Source organism: Microcebus murinus, chromosome 15, assembly GCF_040939455.1.
Source record: "Microcebus murinus isolate Inina chromosome 15, M.murinus_Inina_mat1.0, whole genome shotgun sequence".
In the NCBI taxonomy this organism is placed as follows: domain Eukaryota; kingdom Metazoa; phylum Chordata; class Mammalia; order Primates; family Cheirogaleidae; genus Microcebus; species Microcebus murinus.
Window position 1 is genome coordinate 69,357,356 of NC_134118.1, and position 19,118 is coordinate 69,376,473.

The 19,118-nt window shown below is 37.0% G+C and overlaps 1 pseudogene; it reads left to right on the forward strand.

Annotated features, from left to right (window-relative positions):
- Positions 1-329: 329 nt before the first annotated feature.
- Positions 330-19,118, forward strand: part of LOC105874680 (small COPII coat GTPase SAR1A pseudogene) — a 44,145-nt pseudogene continuing 25,356 nt past the window's right edge.

The window sequence follows — 19,118 nt, forward strand, 5'->3', positions numbered from 1 at the left end:
TATAGAGTTCTGTAGTGGGACTCCTACCTATAGCATTCAGAAGCTCACATTGTTCTAAGAAGCACTATGTGAACAGTAGTAAATCAGTCCAGTTTCTTTGCCTTTAAAGCAAGAACATGACAGCTTTGGGGCAAGCACTTCATTCCTGGTCCATGGGGGGAAAGAAAAGGTACTTGTATTTAATGGACCTGCCAGCTGGGGAGACCATATGTAGGCATACTGATAAGAGCAATGTTTTTCAGTCAGGAGGCATTTCTAGGTAGGAGAAAGCAAAGTTCAATTGTACAGAAGTTAGGTTTTACTTTGCAATGTATATAAGAATGTAAAAGATGAGAAGAACACCAAAAGTTTGGAATGCAGCTCACTACATGCGCAGGCATCCGAGACGAGCCTGTGCATCGTCCTGGTGGAACCAAGCAGGCAAAGGAACCAAACAAACCAATGTGAAGCTCGAACACTTCTGCAGTGAGTGATAAAGTCTTCTGTCACTGACCTAGGACTCTCATGTCTTTTGCTAGCATCTATGAAATAACAACAGGCTTCCTTGTTAACTTACATGTAGGGTAAAATTCCATGGGTCAACAGAGTTGCAAACAAGAGGACTGCGGGCACCCTCGAGGTCTCCTTCCCTACCCACTATTCATTAGTTCCAGGAAGCATGATCATCATTCTTAGGAACTTTGGCAGAGACAGATACAAAAAATACAGAGAGTAAGCAAGAAAGCAACACACGCAAATAAACATTTCTAAAGTGGCTGCTTTACTGTTTGTATACAAAGGATGAGAGGAACACAGGAAGTTTGTGTGTTTCCATTTTTAGTTCTTGGCAAAAGTCAGATGCATCTTGACAATTTTTCTATTGCCTCTTATTTTCTTCTCTTATTTTTATTCCTTATCTGGACCTCATTTTTCATCAGAAATTTATGATAATACTAATTTTTCCTCTTGTTTTACAGAGTCATGGAGAAACCTTGATAACCCGTAATGAAGTTACATTTTCTAGATAAATTTCTCCCTCTAATGTCAGTTTGTGTAGCATTGCCTTAGTAAGTAATCTAGGCCTTGGAAGGTATTAACATTTTGCTAACCCTATTATCCTTCAAATGCTAAGACATCTTTAACTTCTTTACAATATAACATATACAAACAGCACACAATCAATTCAACTAACCTCAGAATTCTTTCATTGAATCTCTATTGTAGGCAATGCATGAAGTACCTTCCCCTCCCCATCCTTCCCCTCTTCCTCCTCCTCCTCCTCCTTCTTCTTTATCTTCATCTTTTTTTCCTGAACCTTCTCTTGATGTTTTAAGTTAACAAGAAATGAGTTGAAATGATTTGGGACTTTTCTCAAGCCACCAAAGAATGGCATATGTTACAAATGTCAGCATTTGTTTTCTTATAACAGTAACTTATAAACACTTGAAAAAAGTTGATAAGCTTTCTAGGAAAGGGCACTTTGAGGTTGAAACCAAATATGACAATATAATTTTTGGGGTAAAATTTTAGTTAGTAAAAAAATATTCAAGTTAATTTTTTCCTTGGATCACTGTAACACACACTTCTGTGAACATAAGTTGAGATATTCAATGGGTACCTGACTTCTAAAAGGAATTACACCAATGTAAGCTAGCAGTTGACTTCGGTCATTTGTATAATTACCACTTGTCATTGCCCTGTACATGTTATCTTCTTAAATAACTTTAGACACATAACCTCATAGGCTCCTTTTCAGGCAAACTTAATTTCACCCCATGTACTCCACCCCCATAGTGCAGATGGGACATTTAAATCAAAGTGGCCTTATTTGACTATGTTTCTGGATGAGTCAATCTAGAGTTATGGATATTACCCAGGTTGGGTGATTGTCAGAACCTAATACTCTATAATTAATAGGTACATGTTAAAAGTTATATTTTAAATTCCCAGTTGGCTAAAATTAAAAGTTTCAGAAGATTGTCAAACGGATATACATTTCATCCTTCCCTATCAGTTTCCATCCTAAAATCTATCTTCAACTTAGAAAATCATAAAGTGATATGTTTGAATGGTCTCATAGTAAACCTTTCTACTGTAAATGGTATTTCTATTTAGATACTATCCTTTGGTTTTGAAGGATAAAAAATTCACTTCTTGCATTTTTTTATCCATCTATTCACCATCCATCATTGATTTATTCATGTTTTTATTGAGCCAAGAAATATGCTTGTTAATGGCTAAAATAACAGTGAACAAAAACGACAAGGCAAATACAGCTCTGTATTCCTGGCAAATACAGAGAAGAAACAAACATTACTCAAATACACCAATGAACGTAGAATTAAGAGCTGAATTAACTCTGTAGCAAAGGTACCTAGTTCTCTGAGGGCTCATAAAAAAAGAAACATGACTTCAATTTCGGAGTCGATTCTGAGGCAGTTTAGAGAGGCATGCAGGCCAGAACACACAGGGCCTTGCATGTAATGTTAGGGATTTTAGTCTTTATTACAAAAATGATGAAAACCCATTTAAGGAATTTAAGCATCAGGGAAGGATCACTAAACTTTAGTTTTAAAAAGATGATATTGCATGTTGCGATGAGATCAAAATGGGGCCGTGTGGAGAGAGACTGGTTACTGTTAGGAAAGTTGTTTACTACATTACGTGGCGCCCTGTCTATGAGGACTCAAGGGGAAATTGTCCCTCCTGACTCAGTAATAGGAATAGTTGACCTAACCAGAGTTACTGTGTGTTTTTATTGTATAAACACTACCAAGAACATAACTGATTATACTCTCATATTCTCATCGGCTTCCAGAAAAGCGAAAGCCAAGTTTGTCGCCCTCCTCTACTCTTTCAGAGTGTTGGGCTCTGGAGTATTGCATTTCGTGCTTCCTTCATTCCCAGCTTTATCTTAATTTTCTAACTATTTTCCTTTGCCTTAATTCTTTTGCTTGGTCTCAAATAATATTATTCTATACCTTTCAAGCAAAAGAGTATATAAATCATTAAATAAAACCATGAATACTATTACGTTAAGTTACACGTGTTGTTACCTTATAAGAAATGTCTGCAAGATTGGAATATGTGTTGACAATATGCCCAGTAGCACATTTAAAAGCTAGACACTGAGGACTGAATGGGGGTATGTGTGAAAATAGTATTTCTTTGCATACTGTGTTGTCACTTGAATATTGTGACAGCTAATCTCTATGTTTCTATGAACCATATTGCTTCAAGATGTGCAAAACTGGCAGGATCCTAAATTCCAGACATCATTCCCACTTGGCTTTGGAGCATGATCGTGGTATCTGCTATTGTGCAATGTTCTTTGGAATTCATAGAAGAATTCAACTACATCTAACTTGAGATATGGAAGAAAAAGATCTTATCTTCTTTAGCACAGTGATAATGTACCGTTTTAAATATATCCCAGCTTATTTGAGATATAATGCTTTCTTTAATAGTACTATCATGCCTTAGACATTGTGATTTGATAGCATGCAAAGTCAATAAGAAATAGATAACTCAGAATCTGAAATGGAAACCTACAGTTTTGCTATTCTTTTATTAATAAGAAGACTTCTTACATTTATATCAGTTTCTTACTAATGACTTTTTTAAGGCCTAAAATATAGAAGTCATTCTTTTAGATTAACTTTTAAGATTAAAAGAAATGAGCAAATAAGATATCACCTATTCAATTGATACAGTCTTAGAACTCTAAAAGACTTGGGCACAGTGGCTCGTGCCAGTAATCCTAGCACTTTGGGAGGCCAAGGTAGGAGAATCACTGTAGGCCAAGAGTTTGAGGTTGCTGTGAGCTATGATGACACTGCTGCAGTGTAGCCAGGGCAACAGAGTGAGACTCTGTCTCAAACACAAATCAAAACAAAAAACTCTAAAAGACTGTCATAAAGCTGTCAGTCTAATCTCTCCAATGGGTTGTCAAGTTGAATAATGGAGCAGAAGCAACAAAAAGTCACCAGCTGGGAAGGGGATAAAGTGAAGGCTCATTAAAGGAACCATTTTCCACTGTAACCAACAGCCTCTATTTTTCACTGCCTCTGTCCTTAGTTGGCTTCATCTGGTCTACATTTCTCAATCCACAACCCATATCAGGAAGGGTACTGAAAACTAGAGTGGCTGGAATTGCTCTACGATGATATTCTGTAGTATTGTACAGACCTCTTTGAAGTATTCCTTTCCCAAACTTGTGCTCTTCTCAATCTGTTCTTGCAAAACTGGCTTCAACTTTGAGGTTAGAAACCTCAGAACTCTTATATGTCTGAACTCTTTACCTCACTTCTGCCTGTGGCTTTTCTGCTGTGTGTGGGCTTTTCATAGCTGTATGTCCTGGTACTATGTTTCTGATTGTGTCCATTGTCAAATTTGGACTTCTAGAATGCTCTTATTATATATTTAGGCTTGACATATTGATGATTCATTTATCATCCACATTTCACTCTTGGGTCTAGTCTCTCAGGACTCAGGATACCTACATTCTTTCCCAAGCTCTGCCTCGGCCAAATCCCCGTCCATCACATGGTCTCATCTGGTTTGTCCAGGCCCAAGGAAAAGCACAACTCACCATTGAAATAAAGGGAAAGAAGCAGACTGAGATTTTTCCAAAATGAGACCCTTAATATGAAATTGAGGAGTATTGACTCTACACATTCACTGGTCTAAGAACCAAAAAAAACATGACATTCAGAATTATTCATATGGCATACCACCTGACAGATTTGCTATGCATGAAAATATCCAGCCCATTGGTCATTCTGTGCAAAATGTGGGGCTCAGAGCCTTCTAGGACAATTTGGGGAAAACTATATAAAATATAGGATGATCACAAAAGTGAACCTAAATAAATTTGAAAAATAGACATGATTTTTTTTCCTATCACTTGTTCCCTAATCCCATCTCCCCATTAAGGCAGTTAGTAATTCATTAATATCTGTTTCTTAGTGTGCCATCTTCATCAACTTGTGTCCATTTATTTGCTTATGATAGAAACTGGGGAGTCACATCTGTTTCTATGTCTAATAGAACATGGTTGACCATTTAATTTAAAAATATACTTTATTTCCATCTCATTATTTCTTCTTAACAGTCACCACCCAGGTCACAATTGTATGTCACACTGTCATCCCTCACTGGAAATAATGTCATTGCATTCTGACTGGCTCTTCTGCTTCTACTTTTGTTCTCTTCTTAGTCATTTCACATACAATAGGCAGAGTAACAGTGCAAATCATAAAAGGCCATCACGTCGTTACTTGGCTTAACTCTCTACAACGTCTTTTCTTTACATGGTAGAATAAATTTGCAACCCTCTTGCAGCCAACAAAGCCTGGCATGATCTAGTCCATGCTGACTTTGTTAACCGTATCTGGTTCTGTTCTCCCTTCCATTAATTATGCTCCAACAACTGGGGCCATTTTTCAATGTTTTTCACTTTGAGAGCTTTGTACGTGCAGTCGGCACTCCATATCCATGGGTTCCTCATCCGTGCATTCAACCAACTGTGGATTGAAAATATTTGAAAGGAAATTGTGTCTGTACTGAACATGTACAGACTTTTTGGGTCATTATTCTATAAACAGTACAGTATGACAACTATTCACATAGCATCTACACTGTGTCTACACATTATAAGCAATCTAGAGATGATTTAAAGTACACAGGAGAATGTGCATAGATTTTATGAAATACTATGCCATTTTACATAGGGGACTGGAGCATCTGTGAATTTTGGTATCTGTGGAAAGTCCTGGGAGCAAAGCTCCACAGATACTGATGGACAACCGTCTTTTTCTTGTATTATTTAATGTCTCAATTGCTACTTAGCCTTCAATTTTCATCTGATATGTTACTTCTTTAATGAGGTCTTCCTTGAACCTCCAATTGAAGGTAGTTTTCTCTAGTATACTGTTTCATGGTATGCCATAACTTTCCCTCCCAGAACTTTTCTCCATTTTCATTTAGGCATTTGCTTATTTGAATATTTCTACAGTGATTGTCTTCCCAACAGGCTGTGAGCTCCATGAGTAGGGATCTTGTATATATTTTTTTCCTACCATACCCTAATGCTAGGACAGAGACTGGCACATAGTAGGCATTCAATATATTGGTTGAGTGAATGAGTGGAAATCTCATATCTTATAGTTTATGTGCACAATTTTTTGATAAGATATGTATCTTGTGTAAAGCATTGTCCTCAGCTCATTGTATATACTAGAGTCAAAAAGAAACGAAAATCCGTGCCCTTGTAAAGCTTACCTTCTAGTGTCGGAACACCAATAATACAAAACAAATACAATGAATTAGGAAATAGCACAGTGTCTTAGAAGCATATGTGTGTTAAAGAAAAAATGGACCAGGGCAATGGGAATGAGGTGTGCTAGGGAAATGTGATTTGCAAGTTTAATAAATGGTCAGCTTAGGCTTCCTTCAGTAAGCTGCATTTGGTGAAAGACTTGAGGCAAGTGATGGTATTAGCGATTTGGATATCTAGAGAAAGGATTTTTCAGGCAAAAGAAATATTATAGCTAGTGACAAAGTTGCTAGTGGGAACTTGTCTGGAGTGTCTGAGAAACAGCAAAGGATGAAACCGTGTGGTCAAGTGGGAGAGAGGTAGAAGATATGGTCAGAGAGATAATGCAGGACAGACAGATGGTGTAGGTCATGTAGGCCACTGTCATTATTTAGGCCTTTACAGTGATTGCCCTGAGGGAGCTGTTGAATGGTTTCAGCAGAAGAGTTGAAAAGTGAGATATGATCTTACTTTTGCTTCAAGTGGATCCAGATCGCCATTCTGTGTAGAGTAGATAGTTGTGGTAGGGCATGACTAGAAGCAGGGAGACAAGATAAATGATGGGGGCTTGAATTGGGATCTAGCAATGGAGCTGGGGACAAGCAGTTGGATTCTGTGTATATTTTGAAGGTAGAGCCAAAAAGTTTGCTGATGCATTGGGTGGATGTTGGAGAGAAAGTAAGGAATTAAAGATGATTCCGAGTTTTGGCTGGATTAACTAGAAGAAGAGAGTTGCAATTGAGTCAGATGGTGGGGAGTACAGGTGAATATGTTTGGGTGGAGTTGGTGAGACCACATTTAGTTGGAGATGCTAGAGGAGAGGTTGGAAGAACGATTGGATTTATGACTCAGGAGGGCTACGTGATGAGAACAGTGGCTGGGTAAGTTGTCAGTTTGTGGACGGTACTTAGAAACATGAGAATCGGTAAGTGAGTATCGACAGGGAATAGATAAAGTGAGTATCCACAGAGAAAGGACTACAGTTTGAGCCACTGGGCACTTCAATGTTCAAAGGTCTCAAAGAATTTTCGTCATCACCAAAGCTGACTCCCAATATATTGAATCTTTTTTTAAAATTGGTAGTTTTTCATTGAATCCTAGCCAGAATTTTTCTGAAAGGACAATTTCTGTCCATAGAAATCTAAAAAAATTCTGTGAAACCCTCATGTTTTACTATATTTATTAATGAATATTTGTCTGGTAACAAAGGCCTAAATACCTGTTGTCAAAAGATAATAATGCTTAAATTTATAACAGACAATATATGTTCTTCATGGAATACGACTTTATCCTTAAATAGAGTATAACATGTTGTCCTCAGTGAGATAAGTAATCTTAGAATTATGAGGTTTTTGTATTTGGAATATGTCAACGGAATTGGAAGAACAAACGTATGTTTTCTAGTTTTCTGAATGAGTAACAAATGATTGTACAGACATACACTATTAGAAGTTAGAAAAAAAAAACCAAAAAACTAGCAAGGTTGTGCTTCATTTTGGACTCAGGATTGTTCCAAACAATTCTGAAGGTCAAACATTGTTCTAGATAATTCATGAGCTGAAGGAATTTAAGGAAGTTGGAGTGGTTTCAGGGTTGACAAAGGAATTCAGGCCTAGGTTTGGTTCAGTTCATGACCCCACAGAGGCACCCCTGAATAACTCGGAATCAAGTGAGATTGACCTACGGAAGCAGTGCCACTCTACGTTCATTCTAGTCATTTTGATGCCCTGAAACCAGATGAGCATTGGTAGCATGGAAATCATATTCTGCTCCACTGCAGGCAATGTTAACGCACTGTTAGTAAATTACTTTCCTTTGGAGCTCTGGGGTCTGGAGTTTGTACTCCAACGCTTCTTTGTATTGTGTACGTCTCATCTGTTTGTGTCAGCTGAGACACAGAGCAAATGTTCAGCAAAGGATTCCAAACTCTTCGCAATACTTAAGTAACACTAAAAGAATGTGGAATGTAATCTTAGTTTCTCAATTGCATACTATTATCTCTAAATATAAAATCCTTCTAAGGTTTTTTTCTGGATGGTTCTATTCATGTTCCTCAAGAAATATACTGAAAATGGTCATAAAATATAACAGAGTAGTTTAGAGTCACATGTGGCTGGAACCACGGCCTAGCTTTACCACTAAGTTGAGCATGATAACATCCATGCTGTCTAGGAATATAAACGCTCTAGGTATTAGTTTCCTCATCTGTGAAATGGGATTAATAGTATCACCCACCTCCCCAGGGAACAAATTGGCTGGCACCTTGATCTTGCACTTCCCAACCTCCAGAACTATGAGAAATAATATCCTGTTATTTAAGTCACTCAGTCTATGGTATTTTGTTGTAACAGCCAAGCTGACTAAAATAATTACATATTCCCTTTGCTTAAATTTATGTTACATTTGATGTTAACATTTTATTTACATTAAAATGTACTTTGGAGATAATTCTCTTTTTTTTTTTTTTTTTTTTTGAGACAGAGTCTCGCTTTGTTGTCCAGGCTAGAGTGAGTGCCGTGGCGTCAGCCTAGCTCACAGCAACCTCAAACTCCTGGCTCAAGCGATCCTCCTGCCTCAGCCTCCCGAGTAGCTGGGACTACAGGCATTCGCCACCATGCCCGGCTAATTTTTTGTATATATATTAGTTGGCCAATTAATTTCTTTCTATTTATAGTAGAGACGGGGTCTCGCTCTTGCTCAGGCTGGTTTCGAACTCCTGACCTCGAGCAATCCGCCCGCCTCGGCCTCCCCGAGAGCTAGGATTACAGGCGTGAGCCACCGCGCCCGGCCAATTCTCCTGTTTAAAAAATCTGAAAAATACAATTAAAATCATTTAAAGTATAAAATAGGCTAATTTGTCTTTTCAAAGGGAGATTTAAAACTTTCATTATTAAAATATGGTTAAAATACAAATCATGATAGATCGTGGTACTAAGTCCATTTTCATATAAATCTAAGAGGTGGATTGTTAGGCTTAATTAACTCTTCTCTGCTATTTACAGATATCCTTTCTAAGTTGGTGTCTCTTTAGGCAACAAACATCTGTCATGTGATTAATATGTCTGGGAAAATTTAAATGATGGTTTATTAATTGTAGCTTGGAGGGTACTAAGTAAAATCTGCCCAATCAAAGGAAAGTCAATACATTTGATGCGGAGCAAGCCGGAAATAGTCATCTGTCTTCAATTAATTTATAATTTGATCACTCAAGCAAATTGTGGAGGAAATGAGGCAGTCCCTATACCAGGCAGTAATAAAAGACTGATTGAGATGCATTCTTTCAGGGAATCCTTTTACATTTACATTTAAATTAGTGTGTAAGATTTAAAACCAACCTCAGTGACTATCTAAGGCAGGCTATTGATTTCTGAGAGCTCACCTACACAGCAGCGAGCTTAGGTGACTGGCCCAAGCTTAAACCACTATTATGCCTGCAACTGAGAAAGATTAGAGGTTTGGCCAGTTTGATAGCTGGGTAGTGATGAAAATGGTTTTTTTTTTTTTTTTTTTTTTTATCAATAATTCATTTACACTCCTCTAAGTTTTTTAAAATGTCAAACTTTTCTGAATTCTATTAGGTGTTAACAGCTTATAAATATTTATGAAGGTAAGGTGTCTATATGGCCATGTTCACAATATGGACAAGAGAGGCCAACATTGCTCAATAAAAGTTAATGATGAAAATGCTATATTTTTGTATGTGAATGAGGTACAATAAAGGACAGTTAAACTCTGGAAAAAAAATTAATTGGAACTTACATAATTTACTAATTAGTCTATAAACTATTTAAAAAGTAGGTCTCTTTTATGTACATAGCCCTAAGTGTTTGGAGTTCAGGACCAGCTGGTGATTCTAAAGGCAGCACAATCACACAGTTTCTGGGGAGTAGTGAGAGGTTTCTTTGAGTCTCATGTTGTCAAAGTCAAATTGTAAACCCTCTACTGATAAGCCTTTCTGTGGTTTCCCTCTCCCTACTCCGCAAATATTGTTTATATATCCTCCAAACCATGCCTCCTTCACCCCCCAAAAATGATGATGATGATGGTGATAAACTCCATTGATCTTAGCAATCCACCCAGTCACTTCTCCATATTTCTTCTTATGCAAGGTCTGGGAAGAAGTCCTCGTTTTGCTCAACTTCTCAACTCACCGGAATTAGGCTTCTCTCCCACAGCCTTCGAGTCACACGGTTGTCTCTGTCTGGAATACAGTTCTCCCCGTTTTGCATGGCTCGTTTCTGCTCATCATTCAGGCCCCCGATTTAAGAAGTCTTTCCTGGCTAGCTGTGTGAGGATTTCCCCTCCATTATTCTCTCCTGTAGCACCCACCTTATTTCCTTTATGGCATGTACCACACTGTGTGAATAATTTAAAATTTTCTCTACATATTTTTAATTCTCTTCTCTCTTTTCTAAATTGTAAGTTCTATGGGAGGTGGAATCTTAGTCTGTTTTGTCCATTACTGGACATATTTAGTGTCCAGTACCTTGTTGGTACCTGGGACAGTGAACAGAATGGTCCGAAAGTGACCTTTAATCCTCACTCTGCACTGCTACTCAGATTGCCCCAAATCCAGCTCCCGTGGGGTCAGTGGTCAGAAGGACAGAATGACACCATGAGCCCTGACATACCCAGAGGCAGTGGCTTCGCAGACTACACTCTCCATTCATGGCCCCTGATCCTAAATGCCCATCCCTAAGCAGCCTCTGATCATATTACCTTCATTTTTAAAAAACATTGAATTTCTCATTTCCTTTTTTAAAACAAAAATGCTATTATTCAGAATATTATAACTAATTGGGCAGGAATGTACACATTAGCAATGACAATATTTTACCTTTCCCACCTCTCAGTGGCATGTTACCTTTGGTCCCATATTATTGCCCTGACAGAATCAACTTCTCCCCCAGCTTTCCTCCCAGAAACTGAGTCCATGTACTTGAAAACACATCTCAGTTCATCGTGGTTGATTCCATACAAATCTCTTGTTTCCTTAATAATCTGGGGCCTGCTATAAGTCACAGACCTACCTTGTTCACTTTTGTATACGCAGTGCTCAGCCACAGGTATTGCCAACTAGGTTTGCTGTTTTGAGGATACTTTAGGATTAGAGCAAAGAAAGAATAAGTGCAGTGCAATCAGGAAGACTTCAAGTGAATATGAAGCAATAAGTAACACTACCTGGAATGGAGATCATGACACTACTTTGACACGTGTAACAGAAGCAGAATTGCCAGACCTTGGAAACCAGGTGTGGACTGTGAGAAGAAGGATCAAGTAAAACCTGTCTTGTGTCCTAACTGCCGCAGAACCAAATGTAAGATGTAGAACATCATTTTCCTGGGGAAAAGAATTTCAAGAATTTGGTACTTGTCATCAATCATTCATTTTACCAGTATATATTTTCAGGATCTTTCAGGTTTCAAGAAACAGAAGCTGAATTTAGGTCAGCTCAGATTGTAGGATTTTATCTTAAGGATGTGATTGGAACTAAGGAAAATAGAAACTAGGATTTTTTTCTGCCTGTGGGGCCACACTGGCCCCCCAGACTCTTCTTCCCTCCACAGCAGGTCTCTGCTCTTCCCTTTTATGCTGCTCCACATTGTGGTGACTCAGTTGTTCTTTCCCTTTGGTTTCAAGGATCCTGTCCCCATGGAATACCATTCTCCTCTCTTGCCTGTTGTTTCTGCTTAATTCCATGGTTTACGGACACTCGTGGCTTTTGCTACTGATTCTAAAATCTCGAGGCACCTCCTGACCTCCGCTCTCTGGGTCATGTGACTTGGCTCCAGTCCTCCATACTGACTCATTCTTTGAAGCATTCGGCATGACTTTCTGGTTTGCTTTTATTCCACAGCCATTAAACCTCAGTCATTAGATGCTGAATTTTGAACAAACACTGTTCTTCATGAATAAATATTTATTTTCCAGAAATATCTTTGGTTATATGGGAGACTGTAATTTTTGAAATCTAATTGTATGCTTGAATTTGTCCAGAGGCATATAATGGTTTTACTGAGGGTGAAAAACAAAATGCCTCCTTTAACGAATATTCATTGAGAACCTACCACATATAGCCTGCTGAGACACAAGGAAGAAGAAAATGCAAATTTACAGTTGGTCAGAAATGTAGGTAATTATAATACAGTATACTGTAAATGCTAAAATCAACATACAAACTGTCATCTCAGGGCGTACAAGAGGAGGAGTGATTGTGTGTATAGAGGGAAGGGGGCTATTACTGAAGTGTTGACATTTGAGCTTCTGAGAGTGAATAGAAGCAGAAGCATCACGGCAACATTTGTTCCTGTAGATTCTAAGCCATTCTCTGTTGTTATTGCTATTGCTGATAGAAATCATTACTTCTTTAGGGGACCAATTATCCTTTCACATGAAATAAAAAAGCAAACTATTTGGGGGATAAATGATATGGAAAAATGACAGATAAGTGTCAAAACTTTGTATGCCACTATTTAAAATATTCTACCTTATATTCTGAAGACTGTCATTTTAGAAGACAAAAATATACAATGTCTGTAGATGAAAGTATCAGTTAAGTGTGTCATTTTAACACCCTCACAAGCAGCTGATAATTTCAGATGCTTGACCATTCGTAGTTTTACATCAGCAAATATGAAGAGAAATAATTTAGTGTTCCACAGATGTTTCTATTCAATGATAGGAATTTATGATTTTTTAGAAGAACATTCATATGTTTGAAACTCTTCTTAGGCTCTGGATGCATTAGATTATAAATATATTATTCTTGGAGTCTACCATTTCCAAAATTAAAGACTTGTAAGTTATTTGTCTTGTTAAACCTTATCAAAACTCAAAAAATCACTATTGAGAGCTTCTTTATGTAATGGATTTAATAATGATTAAATCTTAAATTCTAGAGGTTGAGTTTAGGTAAGAAATGTCTGCTCAAAACCAAATCTGATTCAGGAAGGGATTTTACAAAGAACCTGGAGCCTTTAAAAAAAAACAATCTTATAATGGTAAAGGAAGACATTCTCAATTCATCACAAGCTTCCTGTCTTATCCCTTCTGAGGCAACTTTTCAAACAATCCAGCTGTTCTCGCCCCTATCACAAAAATGTCAGCTGACTTCTAAAGAGGAGAGGAAGCCTATTAGAAACACTTACTAAAGTCTTTACCACATGTGATCTTGCAAGGAAAAACATCTTTTCTATCTTCTGGGATCCCAGACTTCCATCTGGATTCTGTATCTTAAACCAAGCTAGAATTTTTGCCTCTGAAAGGAATTTTTTTTTCCCTATTTAATATAGCAGGAACCTTTCTATATTACTTAAGGTAATACTAGCTACCATAATACATGAACCACAAATTCTCAGTAATTTAAAAAAGAGAAGTATACTTCATGTTTATATGGAGTCCAAATGGGTATTCATGGTGCCATATACCTCTCCTTATGTAGTGATTCTAGAACCCAGGCTTCCTAAATCTTGTGGAGCCACAGTATTCAACAGGTAGCTTCCTGGGTTACCATGCTTACCTGTGTCAAGCCAGTGAAGGACAATGACATGGAGAATCACAAATGAAGGGTTTTTAAGGGACTAGTTGTAGAAATAATACACATCAGTGTGTTCCACATTCTATTAGCTGGGACTCAGTAACATGACTCCACATAACTGTAAAAGAACTTGGGGAAAATATAGTCAAACTGTGTCCTCCGGAGGAAAAAAAAAAAAAGAAGAAGAAGAAGAAATGGATTTGGTGAGCAATTTGCTGGTATTTTCTACAGTTTCTTTCTAGGTTCTTTTCTGTCTTAAAAATTTTCGCTCATGTACCACCTAAAATAATTTGGAAAATCTTTATGTTCCCATTTACTCTAGGTTGACTTCTAAAGTTTTTAAATGTCCTTTTTTAAAGTGTTATTGAAAATGGTGAATGGAAACAACTTCAGTTTCAAAGGATATGCTTCCCATTGAAAGTAATGCTCCTTCTCAACACCTGTGCCAAAACTTTGAGTAAGAGTCACTATGGGTGAGAAATTCACTCATGTGTTCATTTGCTGTTTCAGCAAATCCTTACTGAATAATGCCCATTCTGCACCATGAATTATTCTGGAAAATTGAGCTATATTAGTGAAAAAAATAAATACCCCTTTCTCATGAAGGTTATAGCATGCTGGATAGGACAGAAAGTTAAACAAAACCAAACAGATCTAATGAATGAGGCCGGGCGCTGTGGCTCACGCCTGTAATCCTAGCTCTTGGGAGGCCGAGGCGGGCGGATTGCTCAAGGTCAGGAGTTCAAAACAGATCTAATGAATGAGATAACTATATGGTATAGAAGGAAATAATAAATGAAATAGACAAAGGAAAAAAAAGTTGGGAATGGTAAGAGGAGTCAAAAATGTGATACTGGGGGAGGATAGTTATATTTTTTTAAAGAGTAATAAACTTTATTGAGTATGTGACATTTGAGCAGATAATTAAAGGAGGTGTTTCCTGGGAAGAGAGTTCCAAGCAGAGAGAACAGCCTAGGGTGTGATTGTGTCTGGCATGTTGGAGAAACAAAAAAGAGGTGTAGTGTGGCTGGAGAGGAGTGAGAAAAATGGAGAGAGTCGCAGAAGGAGGTCAGAGGGTCTGTTGTAGAGAATGAGTCCCCAAGCATAAACATTTTGAAAGAGGTTGAGGAACTGAAATGCAAGTTGATGTCTTTAAAACCATGTCTTTCATATTAGTTGAAAAAACTATGCACCATAGGGATAATCTGAATGAAACTGAGTAATATTTTAAAACTATACCATGTGCTGTATGTCCAGCACATGTTACAAATAGCAAATATTATAGTGCATTATTGGATTTCTTCTTCTGAGAGATATATAACATTTACAGGGAACATGACTAGTGTTTACAATTTCTGAGTATTCCATTGAGAGTTAATGAACAGAGTTTAAGATTCAAGGGTATGCAAGGTTGGTGAGTGCTCCTGTCCTAATTCAGATGTCATCTGGCCCCTGCACTTGTACCTTAGGGGGGTTTCTGGTCTTCTGACCTCTCTCCCAGTGGTAGATCCCACTGTCCAGAACTTTGTAAGAATCCATGTGTGGAGTTCCCTGATGAAAATGAACCTAAGAGAAGTTTATTACTATTATTGCTTATACATCTGAGACATCATCCTCAGAGATTCTCCTGTTGACCTAGATCTGTGTCTATGCTCTCCCTCTTCCCTTCAATCCTCCTGCTCCCAAATGGGGCAGGGGATGGGGTAGGGGGAGAGAGAGAGGAAGAAGTTCCAAAGCGATTTCTCTCTCACTTCTCCCATCTCTCCTATACTCGCAGCAAAAAACTTTGTATACAGATGTTTCCAGAATCCTTACAGTACCCTGAATAGATAAATAAAAGCCTGAATAAATACGGTGTAGCTTGAGCCAGAAAATTCCCGAGTTAGACGTTTCTTTTTTTTTTAGAAATGACAAGTTAGACTTAGCGGTAGAACAAAAATCACATTCTTGCAGATGCATTTTAAGCCTTTGAATGTTTCCCATATGAATCAATAAAATTTTCACACTTACCCGGCAGGTACATGAAAGAGAAGTGAATGTGGGATTTGATTACACAGCTCAACCTAAGGAGAAAAACTATTCATTTGGTGAGTAAGGGTGACATAAAGGTCAGGGGAATTATATTGGTTCTTCAATTGTCTGTATTTCTTTTCTTCATTAATCAGATAAACAAGTATTTGGCAATTTAAATGCAGTAAAAGATTCTACTCATCTTTATATCCTCAATGTTTGCCTTGAATATAGCAAACTATGTGAATTTAAACTTCCAGTTAATATCATGCTATTTAGATTCTAGCCCATTATGTTTTCTTTTGGTTTGTAACAGGAAGTTTGTAATAGGAAGAATTGATTTGTTTTTATGCTACAAAGCACCATTTAAAAATATGCATTGTAGATAATTTTCCTGTTTTTAATTCACTCCCCCCTTTTCAAAAACATTTCTATGAAATATTATGCTCCGATCTGTCTTCATTTATTTTTGTGAGAATGGTTTTTGGTTTCCCATACTTCTGCATTTTTCCTTCATGACTGTATCTGTTTTCATAATATAGTTAACCCTGTTATCATTGTTGAAAGATTTGTACCCATTCAGGTAAGATATATTTTCAAGGTTTTATTTTTCTTGAACGTAATAATATTTCAGAAAATTTAAATTACCTCCAAGTGCTTCAATATTTAGGAGCAAAGAGGTTTCCAAAGCAACCCTAGAGATAATATATCACTCCCAAAATGTAAAATTAATGCCATTTATCTTTACTGATGGGACATTTGTGGAAAAAAACTTAAAAGAGTGAACAGTATGTTGATGTGACTGTATGGAAACTTCCCGATCATACTGAACTTGTAGACGTTATGAATAATGTATGAAGTCCTGTTTGATGCACCTGGGAATGTCCTCCAGAAGGTACCATTTTCAGTGATGGTCTGACAATTTAAAAAATGCCATATGGGAAGGGTTGGGGGGTTGGTTAGAGCTTTAATTTTTAGGGAATTAGATTTTGTCTTTGGTAGAGAGTTAAGTACAAAACTAATTGTAGAGTTGGTTTCCTTGAAATAAGATTTTGATGTTAGGTTATAACTAATAATTTATCTCATTTTCTTTTCTGGACCATGAGCTTGACTATGTCTTGGATGTTGGCATGCTATCTGAGTGTACCTTTCAAATAAGGTAAACTTTTGATTAACATAATTATTCTGATAGCCCTCTTGCTTTATATAATATTTCCTCAGTGTTAATGAACTATATTTTCTCTACAGACTACATTAATTTACATATATGTATATGGTGTGTATATATACACACATGTATACATACATATGCACACATATGTGTGTACATACATTATTATTGGTTAATTTATATGTACATAGGATATATATATAATGAAAAAATTTAATGTTAAAATCTTTTTGTTTTGCTATTCAAATCTATTGAAGAAATGTATAGTACCTTTTATTAATAAATGGTTTTATTGAGGCAATTTTGCAAAGGAGCTAGTGGCTTAGTACTATTAGGAAAATTGGTTCCAGAAGCTGTTCTATATTAACTCATACATTTAAAAAGAAAATACATGATCTGGCTGGGCGTGGTGGCTCACACCTATAATCTTAGCACTCTGGGAGGCCAAGGCAGGAAGATTTCTCAAAGTCAGGAGTTTAAAACCAGCCTGAGCAAGAGTGAGACCCCATCTCTACTAAAAATAGACAGAAATTAGTTGGCCAACTAAAAATATATAGAAAAAATTAGCCGGTTTTGGTGGCGCATGCCTGTAGTCCCAGTTACTCGGGAGGCTGAGGCAGCAAGATGACTGGAGCCCAGAAATTGGAGGTTGCTGTGAGCTAGGCTGATGCCACGGCACTCCAGCCCAGGCAACAGAGTGAGACTCTGTCTCAAAAAAAAAAAAAAAAATACATGTTCTATGCTGGGAGATATAAATGAGCAGAATGTTCATCTCCTAAAAAGAGTTAAAAGAGAGAAAAAAGTCTTCCTGAAATTATAGGTGTTAAGCATTAAAAAGGAAGGTAAATTGTGTAGAGAAACAGTTCATTGTGAAAGATACTGAAGCATGTACAAAGAATTCAATAGCTGATGAAAAAATGAGAGTTTATGAGTTGCTACACTGAGATAAAGTTTACCAAGAAGTTGCCACAGTGAGCCCTCTTTTTTAACTCTTTTATTAAATTTTATTTTAAGATAGAGATTCCCAACAAGTTGCAGGGATGGTTCAGAGAGGCCCTTCCCTTACACCAACTTTAACCCATTTCTCTCAACAGTTATATCTTAAGTAATTATAATACCGTGTAAAACCCCCGGAAATTGATATTGGCACAGTGTGTGCATACAGCTTTATTCCATTTTATCTTATGTAGATTTGTGTAATCACCACCTCAATACAGATATGCAACTGTTTCATCACAAAAATCTCCCCTGTGCAACTCTTCATAGTCACACTTAGCCCTTCTGCCCCTCCTACCAGTATCCTTGACCCCCAGTAATTACTAATTTATTCTCCATCTCTATAGTTTTATAATTTTGAGAATGTTATATATGTTGAATCATATGGTATATGATCTTTTGAGATTTGCTTTCTTTTACACTCAGCATAATGCCCTTGATATCCACCCAGTTTACTGCATATATCAATACTTCAGTTTTAAAACTGCCTAGTAATAGGGCACAGTATGGATGTACCCCAGTGTGATTAACCATTCGTCTATTGTAAGGCATTTTTGATGATTCTATTTTTGGCTATTACAAGTAAAACTACTACGAGAATTTTTGTACAGGTTTTTATGTGGACTTAAATTTTAGTTTCTGTAGACTAAATACCTAGGAGTGGGATTGCTGTGTAATGTGCTGTGTACGTTAAAGGTTTTAAGAAAGTGCCAAATATTTCCCAGAGTGCCTGTACCAGTTTAAGTGAGGTATGGAAATCTTAGCTCCCTTTATATCCTTTTATCCTCCCCTACTATTAATATAAATATCTTAAACATTTCCTACACATCATTAAAACCTATATCAAATAGTGTTACAATTTTTGCTTCAACTATTAGACTTAAGTTAAAAACTCAAAAGGAAAAGGAAAACTTATTGTTTTTATCCATATTTTTACTCTTTATGTTGTTTTCTTTTTTCCTGATGTTTCAGGATTCTTTCTCTTATCATTTAATTTCTGTTTCAAGAAATTCCTTAGCCATTCTTTTAGGGTAGGTCTGTTGGCAACAAATTTTGTTAGTCTTCAGTTATCTGAGAATGTCTTGATTTCCCCTTCATTCCTAAAGGAT